A 20,880-nucleotide genomic window follows, 5' to 3' on the forward strand; every position below is an offset into this window, starting at 1 on the left:
TATTCTCATACAAAAAAAGAGCTGATGACATTTGAGATAACCACATTGACCCTCAATGAACTACTCAGAAACCACTTATATTAACCAAATAACCAATCGTAGAAGCAACAACTCTACAAAGTAAAATAGCAACACAGCCATACATTGAAGACCTGAAAGAGTGGAAGCAAAAGCTCCTAGAAACAAACCAGTAGAGCAAAGTGGCCAGCTACAAATTCAATACACAAAATTTGGTTGCATTCTTATATACAAATAATCAGAGGAGAAAGTGATCAAAGAATTATTCCTATTTAAAGTCACGATCATGATCACGATCATCCTGTTTTTCATTGATTTCCTCCAGCAGGCATCAGTAACGTCTCCTTCGTCCTAGCCCTTGAGATTTTAGGAAGTGCCATATTCAAGGCTCTTTCAGAGTCAAGAGAATGAGACCCATCATTATTACTGGTTTTTGGCACATTGAGTATGCCATGGGGAGTTTGCCAGACTCTGCCATGCAGGCAGATGCTTTTGGTAGCCTGCCAGGTTCTCCAGAGTAAGAACTAGATAATAAGATGCCCCCGGCGCCAAGTAATCCCATCAATGGCCAAGACCCAGCTCCCGGAAGAGAACAGCTCAGAGTATCCGGCCCCCACGCCTGGCTGTTCTCAACGGAGCCCCTAGGAGGGGGGCGGGTTGAGTCTTCCTCCCCGCCCTGAACAGAATGCTGGCAACAGAAGACCTCCAGAACCAGCCACAGACATGCTGAGACCACTCTCCACATGTATGAAGGAACTGGCAGAGGAACACAGGCACGCGGGTCCTGAGGCTGAGATCTCCAAGCCTGCTTGGATTGGGACTGGGTCTCCTCCATCCAGATCCCCCATCTTCCAGTAAGTAGGCGTCACACCCACCAACTGTCCCCAGCACCAGGTAATCCCATCAACGGCCAATACCCATTTAAAGTAGTGTTTCAAAAATCAAAAATCGGAAATCAACTTAAGAAAAGAGGTAAGAAACCTATACCATAAAAACTTAAAAACACTTAAGAAAGATATTGAAGAAGATCTTAGGAAATGAAAAAGCATTCTATTCTTGTGGATTGGAAAAATAAATATTGTCAAAATGACCATTTTGCTTAAACTACTATATTGATTCAATGTAATCCCTATCTAAATTTCAACAACATTCTTCAAGAACTTAGAACAGTCAATTTTAGTGTTTGTGTGGATAACGGGTTGATATCCAGGATATATCAAGTACTCACAAAGCTTAAAAGAAAACTGAAGATTCCCATAAAAAGTGGGGAGAGGAAAAATAGAACAGACACTTCTCTGAGGAAAACCAATGAATTGCCATTGATAATGATAAAATGCTCATCATGACTTATTATTAGAGAAATCCAAATCAAGACGACTGAGATATCATCTTATACCAGTGAGACTGGCACATATCAAAAATACTGGGGACCATCTCTGTTGGTAGGAATGTGGTGGAAAAAAGAAACCTCATCCCACTGTTGGTGGGGTGTTTTCTGGTCCAAGCGCTAGGGAAAACAGTATGTAGGGTACTCAAACTCAGAACTGAGCTCCTATTTGACCCAGCAACTCCAGTTTTCTTTCTTTATCCCCAGGAAAAAGAAAAAAACAGTTCATTCCAAAGAACATATGCACGCCATTACCTGTTGCAGCACTTACTGAGTACAAAAGGCCATGCACCATGGTAATTGTTTTATAAACATTATTTCAAGTTACCTCTGGGCTGGAGCGATAGCACAGCGGTAGGGCGTTTGCCTTGCACGCAGCCAACATGGACGACCCGAGTTCGATTCCTCCGCCCCTCTTGGAGAGCCCAGCAAGCTACCGAGAGTATCTCGCCCGCATGGCAGAGCCTGGCAAGCTCCCTGTGATGTATTCGATATGCCAGACACAGTAACAACAAAGTCTCCAATGGAGACGTTACTGGGCCCGCTCGAGCAAATCCATGATCAACGGGAGGGCCTTTACCTTTGGGCTTGAGCGATAGCACAGCGGGTAGGGCGTTCGCCTTACAAGCGGCCAACATGGCCGACCCGAGTTCGATTCTTCCGCCCCTCTCGGAGAGCCCGGCAAGCTACCGAGAGTATTCGATACGCCAGACACAGTATTTCAAGTTAATGCAGAAAATTCCCCTCATTCTACTTTCTCTCACAGCAGAATAAAGAGTTTATGCAACAAGCTATAGTGTCTGCACCTCACTTCTAGAATTTCTATCACACACACTCACTCACTCACTCCCATTGTCAGTAATAGGAAATGCTTACAACAATTCTTGTCACTTCCCTCCTTATTCTTCTTGTTGGACTATAAAATTTTACCTCTTCATCATTATAGATCACTTTTAAAAATAAAATAAAATTATGGTCACAGTCAGGGTCCTCCCATTGTTCATTGATTTGCTCAAGTGGGCCCAGTAACGTCTCTATCGTGAGACTTGTTGTTACTGTGTTTGGCATATTAAATATGTCACGGGTAACTTGCCAGGCTCTCTGAGAGGGGCGGAGGAAAAAATAAAATAAAATTTGCATTTTGTTCCAACTTATTTCTTTTTTTTTGTAATTATTTATTGATTGAATCACTGTGGGAAAAGTTACAAAGCTTTCAGGTTTAGGTCTCAGTCATGCAAATATCAAACACATTTCCCTTTACCAGTACTTATTTTTTACCACGAAGAACCCCAATAAAACCCCACCTCCTACCCCTCCCAATGCCTGTGAGGCAGATGAATTCTAGTTAACACTCTATCTACTTTGACTAGATTCATTGTTTCGATAAAAGATGCACCATTATTATTTAGAGTTTACCCCCCCAAATCAGACATGCTGAAAAAGCATTGTGAAATGATTTGCTTTCTACAGCTAGGTTCAAGAATTAAATGATGTCGCGCAGCCTCTATTGCGGCCGCGTGGTTTTGGATTTCTGCTATTTCACTTATTAACCCTGAAAGTATTTCTACTGAAAGTCAGATAATTTAGAGATTAGTTTCTGTGCTCTGGAGTCGTGGCCGTGCGGAGAGCCACTCGTAGGGGGCAACTGGTGACCTCGGTAGGGCATGAGGAATGGGCCGGAAGGCCCCCCTTCCCATGAGGTTTTAGTCGCCCCCACACCCCTGGCTCATACCTGCTCTCCACAAGATTCCCATGCGGCCGCCATCTTTCTTTCCAGAGCCCCAACTTATTTCTTGACTGACAGTGGTCCATAACTCAGTGGCTACTCTGTTCATTGTACTTTTATGCGATAATAATAGACATTGTATATAAAAAGTAAATCTCATAGAAATATACTTTAGGATTTTTTTTTTCTTTTTGGTTCACACCCGGCAATGCTCAGGGATAACTCCTGGCTCTGCACTCAGGAATTACTCCTGACGATGCTCAGGGGACCATATGGGATGCTGGGAATTGATCCCGGGTCAGCCGCGTGCAAAGCAAATAGCCTACCCACTGTGCTATTGCTCCAGCCCCTAAGCATTTTTATAGAATTTAGCAACAACCTTCCACTGATAGAGAGGAAGTTACTGCTATATAACTGCTGTCTATAGGTCCAGAATATAGATATATATTTACAATTTTATACTTGTGGTAAATTTATATTTTCACAAACTTTGTTGAGATACAATTTATCCTTAAACTCACCCAGTGTTTATGATATTTATAGAAAACAGTAATTATTATAATTATATGATTTTGGAATATTTTTGTTATTATTATCATATTTTTGTATTAATGTCACACATAATTATAAATATCAATTGTAGGATAACACTGTTTTGTCCTTCCTGCATAGCCTCAGGTAGTTTAGGTTTATTGGGTTGCTCCCACCACCATGCTCCCACTCCACTGTGTTTATTTGTAACTTCTTTTTTTGTGTTCTGTTGACTTGTAAATACTGTTTTTCTTTTCTTCTTAAGTCCTATGCATAGTTTATTCCAAGCAATGTCCTTTTTGTATGTATACAAGAAGATAGTATATGCTATAGCACAGCGGGTAGGGCGTTCGCCTTACACGCGGCCAACATGGCCGACCCGAGTTCGATTCCTCCGCCCCTCTCGGAGAGCCCGGCAAGCTACCAGGAGTATTTGATATGCCAGACACAGTAACAACAAAGTCTCCAATGGAGACGTTACTGGGCCCGCTTGAGCAAATCGACGATCAACGGGAGGGCCTTTAAAACTTTCTTTTTAAAGTATATGCTATGCTTTTGTAATGTGACTCTCAGTTATATTTTCTTCCTGGCCATCTGTTCTCTCACCTAAGCCTTAGCTGCCCTTTCTTCCTAGTGCCTCCAAAAGCAGGGACCCGAAGAGGGACTGAATGGAACCAGGGCAAGTGGTAAGCTATGTGCTACCCTGGCATCGAGATGGGTCTGGCCAAAGTGCCATAATGCTTAACTATAAGTTAAGAGCTTGCTCATGGACAAATGCTGTCATGATCCAAAAAGTAATAACTAGATTTGGACCCTGCTAGGGTTAGGAAAGATTAATCTGGCCTGAGTTTTGTAGTCTGAGTCTGTGACAAGATGTTCCCAGGAGAGCTGCCCTACAGACTTCAATGTTATCTCTTACTCTGTCTGTACAAAAATAACCATTATTGATATGTTGATAGTTAATGGACTGAGTAAATGAGAAAAATACCTTTGGAGGTATTTTGCCCTTGGGCAGTCAGGAAGGGCTCTGGAATACCTCTTAGGTGGTGTTCCCTTTGAACCTGATGTGCCCTCAGGAAGGGCTTTCTTATGTTGATTGGCTACCTGACTGGGTAGAGTGTCAGCCTAGCAGCCTAGAGTGTTGGGAAGTTGGAGAGACAAGAGAGCTGGAGAGAGAGAGACAGAGCAGGGCAGCGTGATGGACCATGGGCCATGGAGAAGCTAGCAAGGGGGATGGAGAGAAGAATGTAGAAGAATACAGGAGCAGGCATGGAGGGGGAGAGAGAGCGAGAGAGAGAGAGAGAGAGAGAGAGAGAGAGAGAGAGAGAGAGAGTGCCCAGGCTGCAAGATGGACCATGGAGAGATGAGCAGGAAAGACAGTAGGAGACAGGAATGAGAGCAGTGTGGGACTAGAATAGAAGGCTCAGAGAGAGACTGGGGCAGGGGTGTGGGGAGAATAGAATAAACGGCATCTGATTAATCAACCTGCTTGGCCCTTGTTTCGTCCACCTTCTGCCCCATGGCCCTGGCCACCCCTGCTGGGTGAGCAGCCTGGGCCCCCTGCCGAACACGGGTGGTGAGGGGAAGAGCCGTTGGGGCCCCCCTGGCCGCCCCTAAAGAGTTTATACGATCAATAGTTACAGAAAACGGGTAGTGAAGGGATAGGAAAATATACTTTTGTAAGATTCTTTTAGTCATAATTTATGATTGATATGGGTTATAAGAAAGGGCATGGGAGTTATTACTAATCAGTCTGGAGGTCTTTGAGGAGTGATGACTTTAGTGTATCTTATTGAGTACAGTACATTGGTTGTAGCCTTTATAAGTATAACTTTGCTATTTCCTCCCTCTTAGGAACATCAGAGAGGCTAGAATGTACTGTAGTTGCATAATCAGTCTACCAAGGTTTGAAGAAGCTTTGGAAATGTTAAAGACAATATTCTGAGCATACCTCAAAGTGCTTACTTCTTTCCATCTCCAGCCAGAAGCAGCAGTTAAGTTGCTAATTCTCATTTCTTCATCATGAGAACTTAGTTGGATTCCTAAGGGAACAGCCCTAAATTATAGAAGTTCTCAACCTGCTCTGTCTTTAGTTTCTCATTACTATGAGACCACAGTCATTCCTTGCATTTTGTCAAAAGTAGTTTCTCACTATTATAAGTCCACAGTCACTCCCAACATTTCGTCAAAATTATCAACAAGATGTTTATCTAGTTTTGAACTGTAATACTTCTCTGAAAACTAAACTGATTTTGATTAGAATCCTTTCTACTTTCCTTTCCAGATTTTTGGGAGATGGCTAAGATGTGACTCAGTTCTCTGAAGTATTTTAGGCACACATAAATGTTACTGTCCTTCCATCAATTGAAAAATCTCTCATCCAACTGATATTAAGAAAGCACAGTAGCACGGTCCTCCCGTTGTTCATCAATTTGCTTGAGTGGGCCCAGTAACGTCTCCAACGTGAGACTTGTTGTTACTGTGTTTGGCATATTGGATATTAAGAAAACCTAAATCTAATCACACTTGTTATTCTTAAACTTTTATCTATACTCTTCCTCCTGAAAAAGTTGAACTTACATTTTAAATAAGCACATATACATTATGATTATTTTAAAACTGGCATTACATTTTTCCAATGGTAAGTGAATACATATTTTGTATACTGTTTATGCATAATAAAAATCAATCTGAACTGCTGGTATTATTTATCATTTTTAACATCTACAAATCTATGACAGAATTTATTGCTATAAATGTCTTTTAATATGTAAACGAACATTGTTTTACTCAAGCCTCATCTGGTAATACTCAGCTCCTTTGAACGGTTGATTTATTAAATCAGTTATTTGAAAGATTTTCCCCAGTAGGTTATTTCACTGACTAGAATTTTCAAAGGGCTGGAGCGATAGCACAGCGGGTAGGGCGTTCGCCTTATAAGCGGCCAACATGGCCAACCCGAGTTCGATTCCTCCGCCCCTCTCGGAGAGCCTGGCAAGCTACCGAGAGTATTCGATATGCCAGACACAGTAACAACAAAGTCTCCAATGGAGATGTTACTGGGCCCGCTCGAGCAAATCGACGATCAACAGGAGGGCCTTTACCTTTACTTTAGAATTTCAAAATATGTTTTCTTTGTCATGGGCATTTTAGCTATGTACTGTGATATGTCATTAAATATTTCTCTGTGAACACATAATATTATAATTACTCTATTGTTTTTAGAGGCTCCTTATTGATATGCCATTCTTATATGTCCTTGAAAATTGCATTTGAAAGATAAATAATTAGGAGCTGGAGATGTATCTCAGCATTAGAGCACATACTCTGCAAGTGTGAGGGTCGTGGGTTCCATTCCAAACACTGCCACTTACTATTCCAAACTAGAATGATTTAACTACCCTTTAAAACTGACAATTTTGCCCTCTCCTCTCTGGAAAGAAGATGGTGACCACATGGGTACCTTGTGGAGAGCATGTGTGAGCCGGGAGTGTGGGGTGACTAAAACCTCATGGGAAGGGGGGTGTTCCAGTCCGTCCTTCACGCCCTACCAAGGTCGCCAGTTGCCCCCCACGAGCGGCTCACCAGCACAGACATGACTCCAGAGCACAGAAACCAATCTCTTAATTATCTGACTCTCAGTAGAAATACTTCCAGGGTTAATTAGCAAAATAGCGGAAATCCAAAACCAACATTTAATTCTTGAACCCAGCTGTAGAAAGCGAATCACTTCACAATGCTTTTTCAGCATGTCTGATTTGGGGGGAGGGGGTAAACTCTAAATAATAGTGGTGCATCTTTATTGCAACAATGAATCTAATCAAAGCAGATAGAGTGTCAACTAGAATTCATCTGCCTCGCAGGCATTGGGAGGGGTGGGGGTGGGGTTTTATTGGGGTTCTTCGTGGTAAAAAATAAGTAATGGTAAAGGGAAAGGTGTTTGATATTTGCATGACTGAGACCTAAACCTTAAAGCTTTGTAACTTTTCCCACAGTGATTCAATAAATAAATAAATTATTAAAAAAACAAACAAACAAACAAAAATAAAACTGACAATTTACCTTACCTCATAGATAAAAAAAATTTCACAGTCACATAGTAAAGACTTACACAGAGAGAGTTACTTATGGGATGCATTTCCTATGACAGACAGCATTTCTTTTTTCCACTCTTCCCTAACAATTCATTTTACTAGCATGTTCAAGATTATCAGATAATGTAAGCATAAAAAAGAAAGAGGATAATAGAATTTAGATGCCACTTTATATTGAGTAAAGGAGTAAAAAGGAAGGGAAATTTACTTGGGATGGTTCCAAGGGTTGAAGAATTTGAGAAATTACATATTTTTTTCTTAACATGCTTATTTGGGGGTGAGGTTATACCTAGCAATGCTCAAGGGTTAATCCTGGCTCTGCAGTCAGGAGTACTCTTGGCGGTGCGTGTGGGACCGTATGGGCTACCGGGAATTTAACCTAGCTCAGACACGTGAAAGCCAAGTGCCCTACCTGCTGTACTATTGCTCCAGCCCCGAGAAATTACATATTTTCATCTGCTCTTCTTCTAGCAAGAAAAAAATCAAATAATTTCTCAATTATTCATGGTAATTAAAGACTCAGAGACTACAAAATGCAGCTCCCGGAACCGCTCGGCCGCAAATGCGGCTGCGCGACATCTTATCAGAACATCTTTTTATGATATCTCATTATCTCATTCCTACTCTGGACAAACTTGCAGGCTATCGAATATAGCCTGCCCACAGGGCAGAGTCTGGCAAACTCCCCGTGGCGCACCAAATATGCCAAATACCAGTAACAATGATGGGTCTCATTCTCCTAAAAAGCCTTGAATATAATCTCAGGGCTAGGATGAAAGAGACGTTACTGGGGCCTGCTCGAGGCAATTGACGATTAACAGGATGATGAATGATGAATGAATGATGAAAATTAAAATTTGTAGTGAGAAAAATCATGCAGTAGAATCAGAAAATTTTCAACTTAAATATAAGACTAAAATTAAGAATAATATGTGAAATTTATTAAGAATCTAAGTATAAGTCCTGAGAAGACAGTTCAAAGAACTGGAGCAAAGTCCCTAAATTTAATCTATATTCTCTAGCTATGCCCAGGTCAGCCAGAATCCTATCCTCAGATCAGATCATAAAGTTGACATATCATAGGGAATAGCTCCCAGAATCCCTGGACATTACTTGGGTGGTCCAAAGTATTTTGAAGAATTTTAAAAAAATAATTAAGCATATAAAATGCACATACAGCTGAAAACTCAGGTAAATGTTAACAGTAATCAGATGAATATTGAAAAGGAAAATGGAAAACCTTTAGGCTCTGCTAATACATAAAATCAACAGAATAAAGAGCCCAGTAAATGAAGATGAGTAATAAGAGAAATTTAAAAATTGAAGGTATGGCAGCACAAAAAAAATGTGTAATATTTACGAAGAAAAAGTAGGAACATAATTTATGTAGGCACTCAGTGGAAATCATCATCCCAGACCCTCTGGATTCTTCTTCTGTGATGCATCATATTGATAAGAGAAGAGTTTTTCTCCTCTAAATTTGAAATGGTTTTCCACCAAGAAATTACACTGTATTTTAGAAAGCATGCATACAGACATATTTTGCCCCCAAGATCAACAAATTATCTGTTTATTATTCAATGCGCTAATCCTGTTCTGATCCCTACTGGTTGCACCCCCAGCATCCTTTACATATAGCTTCCAATTGACCAGACCAATAGAAAACATAGGGGCCTGGGGTTCGAGGGGAAAATAGGGCTCCTGAATGTTGCTCCCTTTTCCAGAGTGGTTTTGTTGCTGCATTAGTATCACTGACCAGGATAAATCCTTGCATGACTCCCCAGTCTGTCACTCTGAGCGCTTTTCTGTGAGTTTCCAGAGACATTATTCCTCCTCTAGGATACCCCTGATCTAAAAGAGGGTATCACCATGAAGATCTGTTTCACTTCTGAGAGACCAATTAAACAAGAGACACGGATAATTAGCTGTAAAAGAGTTTTATTGGGAACAAAGTAGAAGACTGAAAGATAGTGTACTCATGTCCTCAAAGTCACATCACCTCTATATGGTCACCTCTATATGGTCCTCTCCTCTACCTGGTTAAAAGACTTTTATAGTGAAAGTAGAGTAAGAAATTGTGGGTTCCAGACATGTGGGCACCAGAATGAAAAACAAAATTTCCTCTGGATCTCTGACTCATCTCTTTAGTATTTATTCCCCTATCTTTTCCTTATTTCATTTGAACTCTTCTCTTTCCTTATCTTTTTTTGTGTTTTAAGAATTAAGCATAAAACAAACCACATACTTTATTTAACATCATACTTACTATGCCTGCAATACTACCTCTGGGAATATATCCTGGGGATGCAAAAAAAGCACTGTAGAAATGACAATTGCACCTGTATGTTCATTGCAGCACTTTTATACAGGAAAGAGAGAGAGAAAGAGAGAGAGAGAGAGAGAGAGAGAGAGAGAGAGAGAGAGAGAGAGAGAGAGAGAGAGAAATGCTTCCCTTCTCTGAGATTAATGCATTTTGTAATTTTTGGTATATTTAGTTTAAGCTAATGGTAATTGTAAATTCTAAGCTGAATTTTGCACTTTTACTCTTTAAACTATATTTCTCTAAGACATTTTAGAAACATGCATTCACCTCATTAAATAAAATGTTCTTGGTGACTTTTAGTTGAATTATTTCTATTTGAAAAAGTGTGAGGGAATGATGAATATTTTGCTCTTTAATCTCATTCTAAGGCTCATGGACAATGATAAAATCTGGGAATCTTCTTTTACATTCAGCTCAATTTTATGCATACCCTCTCAAGGAGACCAATACAGTCCATCAGTTTTTGACATCTGCTACTACTTTTCCTTAGAAATTGCAATTTTTTCTAGGTAAAAATAAATAAAACACCACTTTCAAAAATTAAAAGTAAAAATCTTGATAATTATTTTTAGTTTTTTCTCCTGGAAAAATATAAATATCAGCCTAGGAGAGCATTAAATAAAATAATATTTGGAAATATTGATGAACTATAGTTGTTATACATATAATTGTCATAAAGTGTTCTTGTTACTCCTGTTATTGGCTCTCATTATAGGTTTTTGTGTCTGATGAGAAAAACTGCTAGTTTTTAATCCTGTACCCTAAAAAGGGGGATTAACTGTTTTGGAACATTTTTATTAGAAAATGTATATTGGTTTATTTCTCCAGAGAACCCAGGCTAAATCAGATTGACCTTAAGGAGACTATCAGGAAACAAATATCTTGGCAACCTCCCACAAATGCTACTATAAACAGCATTGCTTGTAGCTAATACCCAGTGACATTATATATGGAAATGTTTTACTCCAAGATTTTCATGTATGTATGAAATATCTAAGGGGGTCAAAAGCAGTATTATTTTTGTTTAAATGATACTAGTAAGTAAGAATCAACTTAATAGTATATTATTTTTTCTTGATTATTTTATTTCTTCTAGAGTTTGTTCCTCTGAGGGGAAAAAAGAAAATTAAGGAAACTTCTTACCTGCTTGGTCTTCAAGTGTATATTTTCCCTTGAACATAGACCTTGCTCTCTTGTCTCTGTTTCCTTACTGCCCAGGTTCTCTCTTGAACACATTTTCCTCTTTTCTCTCCTCTCACATTTTCCTCAGTAAGTTTCAATAAAAACTACCTTGCCTAACAACAACAACAAAACAAAACAAAACAAAAAAACTTCTTACCCAAGTAATTTTCCAAGTTAAATCTCTCACTTACAATATATTTGGCTATAAAATTTTTCCTATCTTCAAGCTCTGCTAGGGCCCATACATACAAAGAGTTCCTCAATGAATAGGACAATCAGAACATCTAGCAAAGTCAATTCTGTATATGCTATATGTACTTGACTAATAAGTAGAGAGAGATCATTGTGACTCAGTATAAAACTCAAACTTTTCATCTTGCTTGTCAACCTCATAAAAAATAAAATTGAGAGAACTAATTTTAAGCATGGTCATAGATATTTATTAAAAAATGACATGATTGATAACATAATCTAAAGTAGTATATCTAATATTTCAATTACTAAAGTAACCATTACCTTTATAAAATATTAAAATCAGTTACTTCTATTCATAAGAACATGGTAGGAATCTAAATAACTTGTAGTAATGCTTCTGATGCTAGTACAAATGATAAAGACAAGGACTATTTTTAATTTGAATTGCTATTTGATTAATAGATTTTGTTAATTGAAATCTAATCTTTGATTTTTAAATGATAAACTATATTATTATAAATAAAACGGTTTATCAACAAAAATGCTATTATGGAAATGCAAATGCCGATAAAGATTAAAAATATTACCTGGGGGTGGGTAAATAATACAGAGGGCAAAGCACTTGCCTTACATATAGACAAACCAGGTTTGAGCCCCAGAACTACAGATGGTCTCCAACACCTGCCTTAGAACTCCTATTCCTTAGAACAAAGACAGAACTATGTCCTGAGCACTTCCAGCTGTGGCCCAAATTTTTCCCACCATCCTTGCAAAACAGATTTCTGAGAAAGAACTTGTATACTCATATATTCATAGAGAAGACAATATAATTAAATAAAATAAAAGCAAAGTATATCTATTAAAAGTTAATTCACAATCACAATGAGAAGCTATTTTCTACAATCTAGCATTAACTAGTGATTATTTTCTATGATTAAGCATATTCCTATGCAAAAAGAGAACTATTCAAGTCCTAAGTACTTATCAAGTTAAAATAGAAATATGCCCTGCCAGCACCTCCACTTTCCACAGTGCCACCATGTTAATTCACCCACTGTCGCTGCTCTACCAATTCACAACTAAATCTCTGAGGAAATAAAAACCAAACAGCCAAAATAACTTTGGAGCACTATGGAAAGGGGTTGGGTCACATACTCACCAGGCCAAAGGCCAGCAGCCACACCCATAGCCCACCACTGCAGCCATTCCAAGGGCTCAATTCCACTTTCGTAATATTCTCTACAGAAACAACAAAATTCAGGGACTCCAATGTTCAGACTGAGAACTTTGGGATCTTATCAGATGCCCCTGACTTCCTCAATACTGAAAATTCCAATAGGAGCAGAATTCTTAATAAATGATAGTCACTGGATTATTGTATAGTAAATCTATAAAGGAATGCCTTTTATTTATTTATTTGTTTGTTTACTTTTTAGGAGTGTCTTTTAAAAATGATTTTATTGATTATAACTAGTTATAGAGCTTTAATTAATTATAACTAGTTATAGTGCTTTAATTAATTTTAACTAGTTATAGTGATTTAATTAATTTTCCCTATTTTGTTTGTTTGTTTTCTTGCTTTTGATTTTGAGCCACACCTGGTTGTACTCAGGACTTACTTCTGGCTATTTTCAGTTGTATGGGTCCTGGAGTTCATGGAGAGTGCAGCTGCATGTATATGCAACACCTCTAAATTCCAAATTAGTGACCGCCCACTAAAAGCACAGTAAATTAGATGGGAACACAGCATAGAAGCCAACTAAGCTCAATAAGCAAAACAATTAGCGAGAAGGCTCAACCACCAATAAACAGTTCAGTGAATTCTCAGGCAATGACTTTAATAATACCACTGTGAGACCTAACAATTTTTGAAAACTTTCTTTTATTGAACATTTTTTAATAATTTCACTTACGGTTTGTTGCAACAAGCAATAGAAAATAAATTAGTTTTTGCCTGCCAAGGAAGAAGACTTGTGAATGGATAGGAACCTGGGGACAATGATGGAGGGAAGATCACATCAGTGATGGAATTTGTATTGGAGCACTGAATGCATAAAACAACTGTATTATGAACAAATTTGTAAACCATGATCTTCAAATAATATTTTTAAAAAATAAAATGAACAATTCTAACATGCAAAGAAATTTTTTAAATTGAGCATATGAATACATATGAATAAAACATTCATTTTAAAATTCAACCACTGGTCCAGAACCATCGCTCAGTAGGTTGAGAGTATGATTTGGGGTTTGATTCTCAGCACCACATGGTCTACGAGCCACTGCCAGAAGTGATCTCTGACCATAGGACCAGGAGTGGTCCCTACACAGCACTTGGTGCAGGCCCCAACCCCACCCCACACACAAATCAAACAAAAAAATCAATAAATAAATTGAGAAAAACCACATCCATGTATTTTTTTCTATTTCTGTTATTAAATGTAGCACATTCACTAGATTACAGAATTGAAGAACATGTGGAAAACAGAAGAATGATCAACTATAATCTCTGAAAAATATTATATAACTTTTTCTATACATGAATAAAATAATAATAACTTAAGACAGTTATTTTCCATTAAATATACTCTATTAATAATTTTAATATATAGACACCATAAAAGATGTGCAGAGATAATAATGACCTTTTATAATGAATAAATATAATTTCTAAATAAAATAATTTAAAATAAAGATTGCAGTTATGAGGAAGATATGTGATAACTAAAGGCATATTATAATTATAATTAATCTTCAAGAAAATTCATGTTTCTAAAACATTCTTTGATGAAAAAGATAATTATTAAATCAAAGCTAATAAAAAACTTGGGCTATTTTATTACCTAAATAAAATATCATAATAGATGAGATTTTCATTTATTTCTCCTGTTCTTGTTATTTTGAATGCATTTATGGTTTCTAGGCAACCATGCAAAATATTTTCTTTTTCAAAAATCCCCTACACAGGAATAATATACTTTAAAAACATTGCTTGAGTTCCTAAGGGAATTTCAAATTAGAAATAAATGCTAGCCAAAATTATGAAGAAAATAATCACAATTGTAATAAGTTTTTAAATGTTATTGTGCAAAGAAGTAAAAACTGAATAGTTTGAACAACTTAATGAGCTCAACAATGACTAAACTATGAAAAAATAAGACACAAATAAAACTATTTCCAAGAAAGATGAACAAAAAAGATTCATAGTTCAAATTTTGTCCAAATATTTTTGTATTTATGCTCATTAAGAACTGGAAAGGGAATAGGGGAATTTCATGTCAGAATAGCCAGGACTGGAAAACTATGAGATAAGGATGTTAGGGGATAAATAATTAACTTGAACAGTCAAAGATGAACAGGGTAAAATGATATGCTTGCAAATTTGCATAGAAAGTAATGAAAATGAGAGTAAGTGTATGTAAATTTCTTCTTCAGAAACCAATTTATAAGAAAGTATAAGATAGAAGATATAAATAGGATAATTTTGTCTTGATAAATTTGGAACAGTAGGATTAATTTCAGGAGATTAGACACTCAAAAGTAAAGAATCAGTAATGACACATGTTTAAATAAGATGTTTGTCCTTATATATGATACAAAAGAACATATTACTTACATAAAGACATATATAAGGGCATAGGGATTAATATCCAAGATTTATAAGGCACTGGTAGAACTTTACAAGAAAAATACCTCAAACACCATCAAAAAAAAACAGAGAAGAAACAAACAGAAATTTCTTCAAAGAAGATATTCAAATGGCCAAAAGACACACACACAAAAGCTCTACATTGCTAATCATCAGGGAGATGCATATCAAAACAACAGTGAGATATCATCTTACACCACTGAGACTGGCACACAACAAAAAGAGAACAAGAAGAGCCAGTGCTGGCTGGATATGAGGAGAAAGGGACTCATTTATTGTTGGTGGGAACACTGACTGGTCCAGGCATTTTGGAAATATACGGACCTTCCTCAATAAACTAGAAATTGAGCTTCCACTGACCCAGCAATAACTCTTCTGGGAATATACCCTGGTATACAAACACACACACAGCTAGAAATGGCATCTACACTTGTATGTTTATTACAGCACTGTTTACATTAGCCAGAATTTGGAAACAACTGGAGTGTTCAAGAACAGACAACTGGTTAAAGAAATTTTGGTATATCTACACAATGGAATACTCTGCAGCTGTTAGAATAAAAAAGAAGTCATGAAATTCACTTATAAATAGATGAACATGGAGAGTATCATGATGATTGAAATGAGTCAGAAGTAGAAGGGCAGGCATAGAATGACTGCACTCATTTGTGGGTTATTAAAGGTAAAGGTAAAGGCCCTCCCGTTGATCGTCGATTTGCTCGAGCGGGCCCAGTAACATCTCCATTGGAGATTTTGTTGTTACTGTGTCTGGCATATCGGATACTCTCGGTAGCTTGCCGGGCTCTCCGAGAGGGGAGGAGGAATCGAACTCGGGTCGGCCATGTTGGCCGCTTGTAAGGCGAACGCCCTACCCGCTGTGCTATCACTCCAGCGATGTGGGTTATTAATAAAATAAAAACCATAGTATGAGACTAACACCCAAGGACAGTTGAAACAAGGGGCAGGAGGATTGGTTCATGGTTGGATGCTTGACTCAATGGCTAGGGCAGAGGGCAGTTGGAATAGAGAAGGGACCACTGTGACAGTGATGGTTGGAAAGGATCGCTCTGGATAAATGTGTGCTGAAAGTGGGTTAAGGACCAAACATGATGGTCTTTCAGTATCTGCATTGCAAACCATAATGCCCAAAATGAGAAACAGAGAAAAAAAGTGACTGTCATAGAGGCAGGAGGTGATGGGATTGTGGTTGGGAGGGATATTGGGGACATCGGTGGTGGGAAATGTGGAAATGTACACTGGTGGACGGAGGGGTGTTAGAACATTATATGACTGAAATTTAATCATGAGAGCTTTGTAACTGTGTATATGACTGTGGTTCAATTAAAATGTTTTAAATAGGACATATTAAATATATAAGGGCATATTAAATATATGACATATAACAAATAAAATGGCTGTTATTTCATATTATATACCAATATCTCTTCTTGGATGCTGAATAGGCCTCTCAAATTAATAAAACCCTCACACAAAATGATTCTTTACTAGAAAAGTCCATCTCCAACTTTTTCAGCCTTCACGGTAATTGTTCAGACTGAAAATTGAAGAATCATATGGAGTATTCTCACACTTTTTTTCATATTTATACCCATGATCTATATTACAGCGAACCTTATGACAACATATATAGTGCAAGCTATCACACCAATGGATCTATCCTGATGGATTTATCACATCTTCCAGAAGGGCAACGGAGAAGATTATCAATGACTTCTACTCAGATCTCTTCGATAGCCATGTCCACCTGCCAACATACCAAATTCCACAGGATGGATATGTCGTTCCCAATGTTCTCCCTTCCAAAATCTAACACGCCGTTTTCTCGGTAAAGAAGCGAACAGCACCAGGCCCACACAAGGTCAGACCTGAACACCTGAACAACTTGCTGTCAGTACTCATCAATATGCTGGCTCGGCTCTTCACATGCTACCTGTCTGAATGCAAGGTTCCATCCCAATGGAAAACCAGCAGGACTGTACTACTGTACAAGAAGGGAGACATCCATGACATTGGCAACTATCACCCCATCTGCCTATTGTCTGTCATCTACAAGTTGTTCACTCGAGTCATCCTAAATAGGATTGGCAGAACACTAGATGAAGGACAACCATGCAAGCAAGCCGGGTTCCGCAAAGGATTCGGCACCATCGATTATACCCACATGATAACCAAGCTCACTGAGGTTTCTCGGGAGTTCAGAATGCTGCTCTGTCTAACGTTCATTGATTTAAAGAAGGCCTTTGATTCTGTTGAGACAGAAGCGGTCAATGAAGCCCTAGTCAATCAGGGCATTCAAAACCAATACATCAGGATCCACCGTGAGCTGTATTACGGATTCACTACCAGGATCTCACCACTCTACAAAGAAGCAATCATTGATGTTAAGAGAGGGGTTCGGCAGGGTGATACCATTTCACCGAAACTCTTCAGTGCCACCCTCGAGAACATCATGAGATGACTGGAATGGGAAGGAATGGGAGTGAAGATAGATCGTCTGCAACTACACCACCTCCGCTTTGCTGATGACATTGTTTTAATAACACCTAACATCAGCCAAGCGGCACAAATGCTGGCCGACTTCGACCGTGAGTGTGGAAAGTTCGGACTACAGCTGAATCTTACAAAGACATTGTTTATGAAAAACAGCCTCGTTCCTGATGCCCCATTAGCTCTCAACAGAACGACCATCTCCGAATGCAACAGTTATGTGTACCTAGGTCGAGAACTCAACATGACTAATGACCTGGCACCTGAGTTGCACAGGAGGAAGAGAGCAGCTTGGAATGCCTTCAAGATCATCGAAGAAATAGGTAAGAGGACAAAGAACCTCTGGCTCCAGGCACATCTCTTTGATTCCACTGTTCTTCCTGCATTAACATATGCCTCAGAGACCTGGGCCTTATGCAAACAGGATGAGAACACTATTTGGGTCTCCCAAAGAGGAATTGAAAGAGCTATGCTTGGAATATCACGTTTCACTCAAATGAGAGAAAGAATCCGGAGTTCTGACCTCCGTCGACCATCAAGAATCAGGGACGTTGTCTTGTTTGCCAAAGCGTCAAAAGTCAGATGGGCTGGTCACATAATGAGATTTAGAGACGACCTCTCGACTAGAGCCATTACCTACTGGATTCCACGGGACGTCAAAAGACTGTGTGGCCACCCACCTACCAGATGGTCAGACTTCTTTATCAAGATCATAAACAACAAATTTGAGGCTCTTCGTGTTCCTAGAATGAACAGATGCCATTGGGCTACACTAACATGCGACAGGGACAAATGGAGACGTTACTGGTGCCTGCTCGAGCAAATCGACGATTAATGGGACGTCAAGTGATCAAGTGATCACACCAATTACCCTCATTTCTCATCACCTTACCCAATACAATTCTATAGTTCGTTACCATTGTCTTTTGCTTGTTTTTTTTTAATGCTTTCTTTATGTTACTGCAGATTTCACAAGAGGCCTGTAATGTGCATTTATTTTTAAACAATCAAGAATATTAATTTTAAAAATATGTTAAATCACACTAGACCTTTTTGAAAATCCCTCTAATAACTAATTATTTCACTTCTAAAAATATCTCTATATCTTATAGTGACCTAACATTAGGATGCTTGGTATTGTATACCTAAGTAACACACTAATATCACTTTCTACCTCTACTGCCTCTTCCAGTCTGATCCAAACCCCAGAATTAATTTGTGTGCTTAGAAATCATCAATAGTGTCCCAGACAGAGGGTCTTTGTTTTCATTATTTCTTGTTTCTTGTCTTCTCCTAATTATCAACAAAGCTTACCCTTTTATTTTAAGTAATATTATTTTTAAATATCAGCTTATCAAAATATTTCCCTTAATCTTCTTTATAGCACATAAAAACACTACTATCAATTCCTTTTTCTCATAATATTATTAACTTGACATTTTTTGTTTTGACTATAATATAAATTCCATGATCTATATTTGTGTGTAACACAGCAGCAGGGAGTTTGCCTTGCACGCAGCCAGCCCTGGCTGAGCTGGGTTCGATTCCTCCGCCCCTATCAGAGAGCCCGGCAAGCTACTGAGAGTATCTTGCCTGCACGGCAAAGCCTGACAAGCTACCCGTGACATATTCAATATGCCAAACACAGTAACAAGTATCAAAATGTAGACGTTACTGGGCCCGCTTGAGCAAATCAATGAACAATGGGAGGACCATGATCATGACATTGTTTTATAAGTCTTTTAAAAGTTTAATTGTTTAAATATATAAGTATTTCCCCATAATTTTCATTTTAACCATTTGTTTTTTGAACATAACTTTGAGTACATTTTAAGAAAGTTAAAAATGACTCTTTAATAAGCAAATTTGCTAGTAATATTGCTACACAAGATCATTTGAAGTTTAAACTTAGCAGAAATATAAATGGCATTATTATTTCTCAGTATTTTTACTAAGGAAGTATATAAGACCATTCTTGTTTTTGAAGTTGACAATTTCACCCAGAAACATAGAAATGAAGATTTTGCTTTATAGAGGGATCCTTAAAAACCAATAAAACATATTTTCAAAGAGACTAACATGTATCCTGGATAGCTAAAAATCAACGTCATATTATTTTCCCTGTATTTGACTTATTTTAGTATTTTGCAGCCATTCAACTAGCCTGGCACAATGTATACTGGAATAGCAATCAGTAAAAAAGGTTATACACTGGTAAATGGTATAAATTGAGTGACCCATTTTTAATGTATTCACAATTATAAATGAACATCTACTATGGAGCAAAAAAATTCCTGGTGCTTCAGTGATTTTTATTTTACTTAATTTCTTCTTATTTTTTTTCATAAGGGCCACAATCAAAAGTGTTCAGGGCTACTCTCAACAGATTTTGGCCCAGCATGGATGTGTGGTACTCAGTCCAGTGGTGTTAAGTTCCAGGATAGCTGTACAATGTAGTATTATTAGCTATAAGGGAACATGTGGCACTAGAAATAAAACTCAAGGTCTTGGACATGCAAGTAATGACTTTATCACTTAAAATACCTCCTTTATCCCATAGTGACTTTAAGATGTTTATAATCTCAATGGGAAACATGTGAAAGCTCTATTATATTTGCTATGCCATGCTAACAATGGATTTACAGCTTAGGGCATGAATGATAGATTATTTTTATGTGTTGACTTATAATTAACACTGATATTTAAGGTCACTATGGAAAGAAAAATATGCTTGTTTATGAGCTGGGAGCAACATACTGAAAATGGTAATATAGTTAATATAATGATCATTTTGGGGGACACGATGTGTTATTTCCTTATAGCAATGGAAATGTGTGCTTTAGAGTAATTTAGCAAGTGACTAATGATCTTAAATTGATGTATTACCTACTTGATCACTTTTTCTTTTTCTGGTTGAAGTAAAACGCCAAGAGTGAAATAATATTAAATGAGTCAGCGTGATTTAGTAGAATGAGGAATTAACTTTGTATCAGAATATTTGAGCACCAATTGTGATTTCATCACTAACTTACCAATTAATACCTGGTCCTGACTTCTGCCACCTATCTTAATCTGATTAATAAAAGGTATGACAAAATAGTTTCCAAATGAGCTTGTTAACTTTGTATTATTCTAAAAGATGATACTCAATGAAAAACTAATGTAAGCAACTCGATAGTACCTCTACTACTTTCACACACATTAATCTCTTTTAGTTCAAAGCAAATATTCCACCAATATATGTTAAAATGTCGATAACAACAACAA

The sequence above is a fragment of the Sorex fumeus genome, unplaced genomic scaffold (assembly GCF_029834395.1).
Source record: "Sorex fumeus unplaced genomic scaffold, SorFum_2.1 ptg000128l, whole genome shotgun sequence".
NCBI classification, from domain to species: domain Eukaryota; kingdom Metazoa; phylum Chordata; class Mammalia; order Eulipotyphla; family Soricidae; genus Sorex; species Sorex fumeus.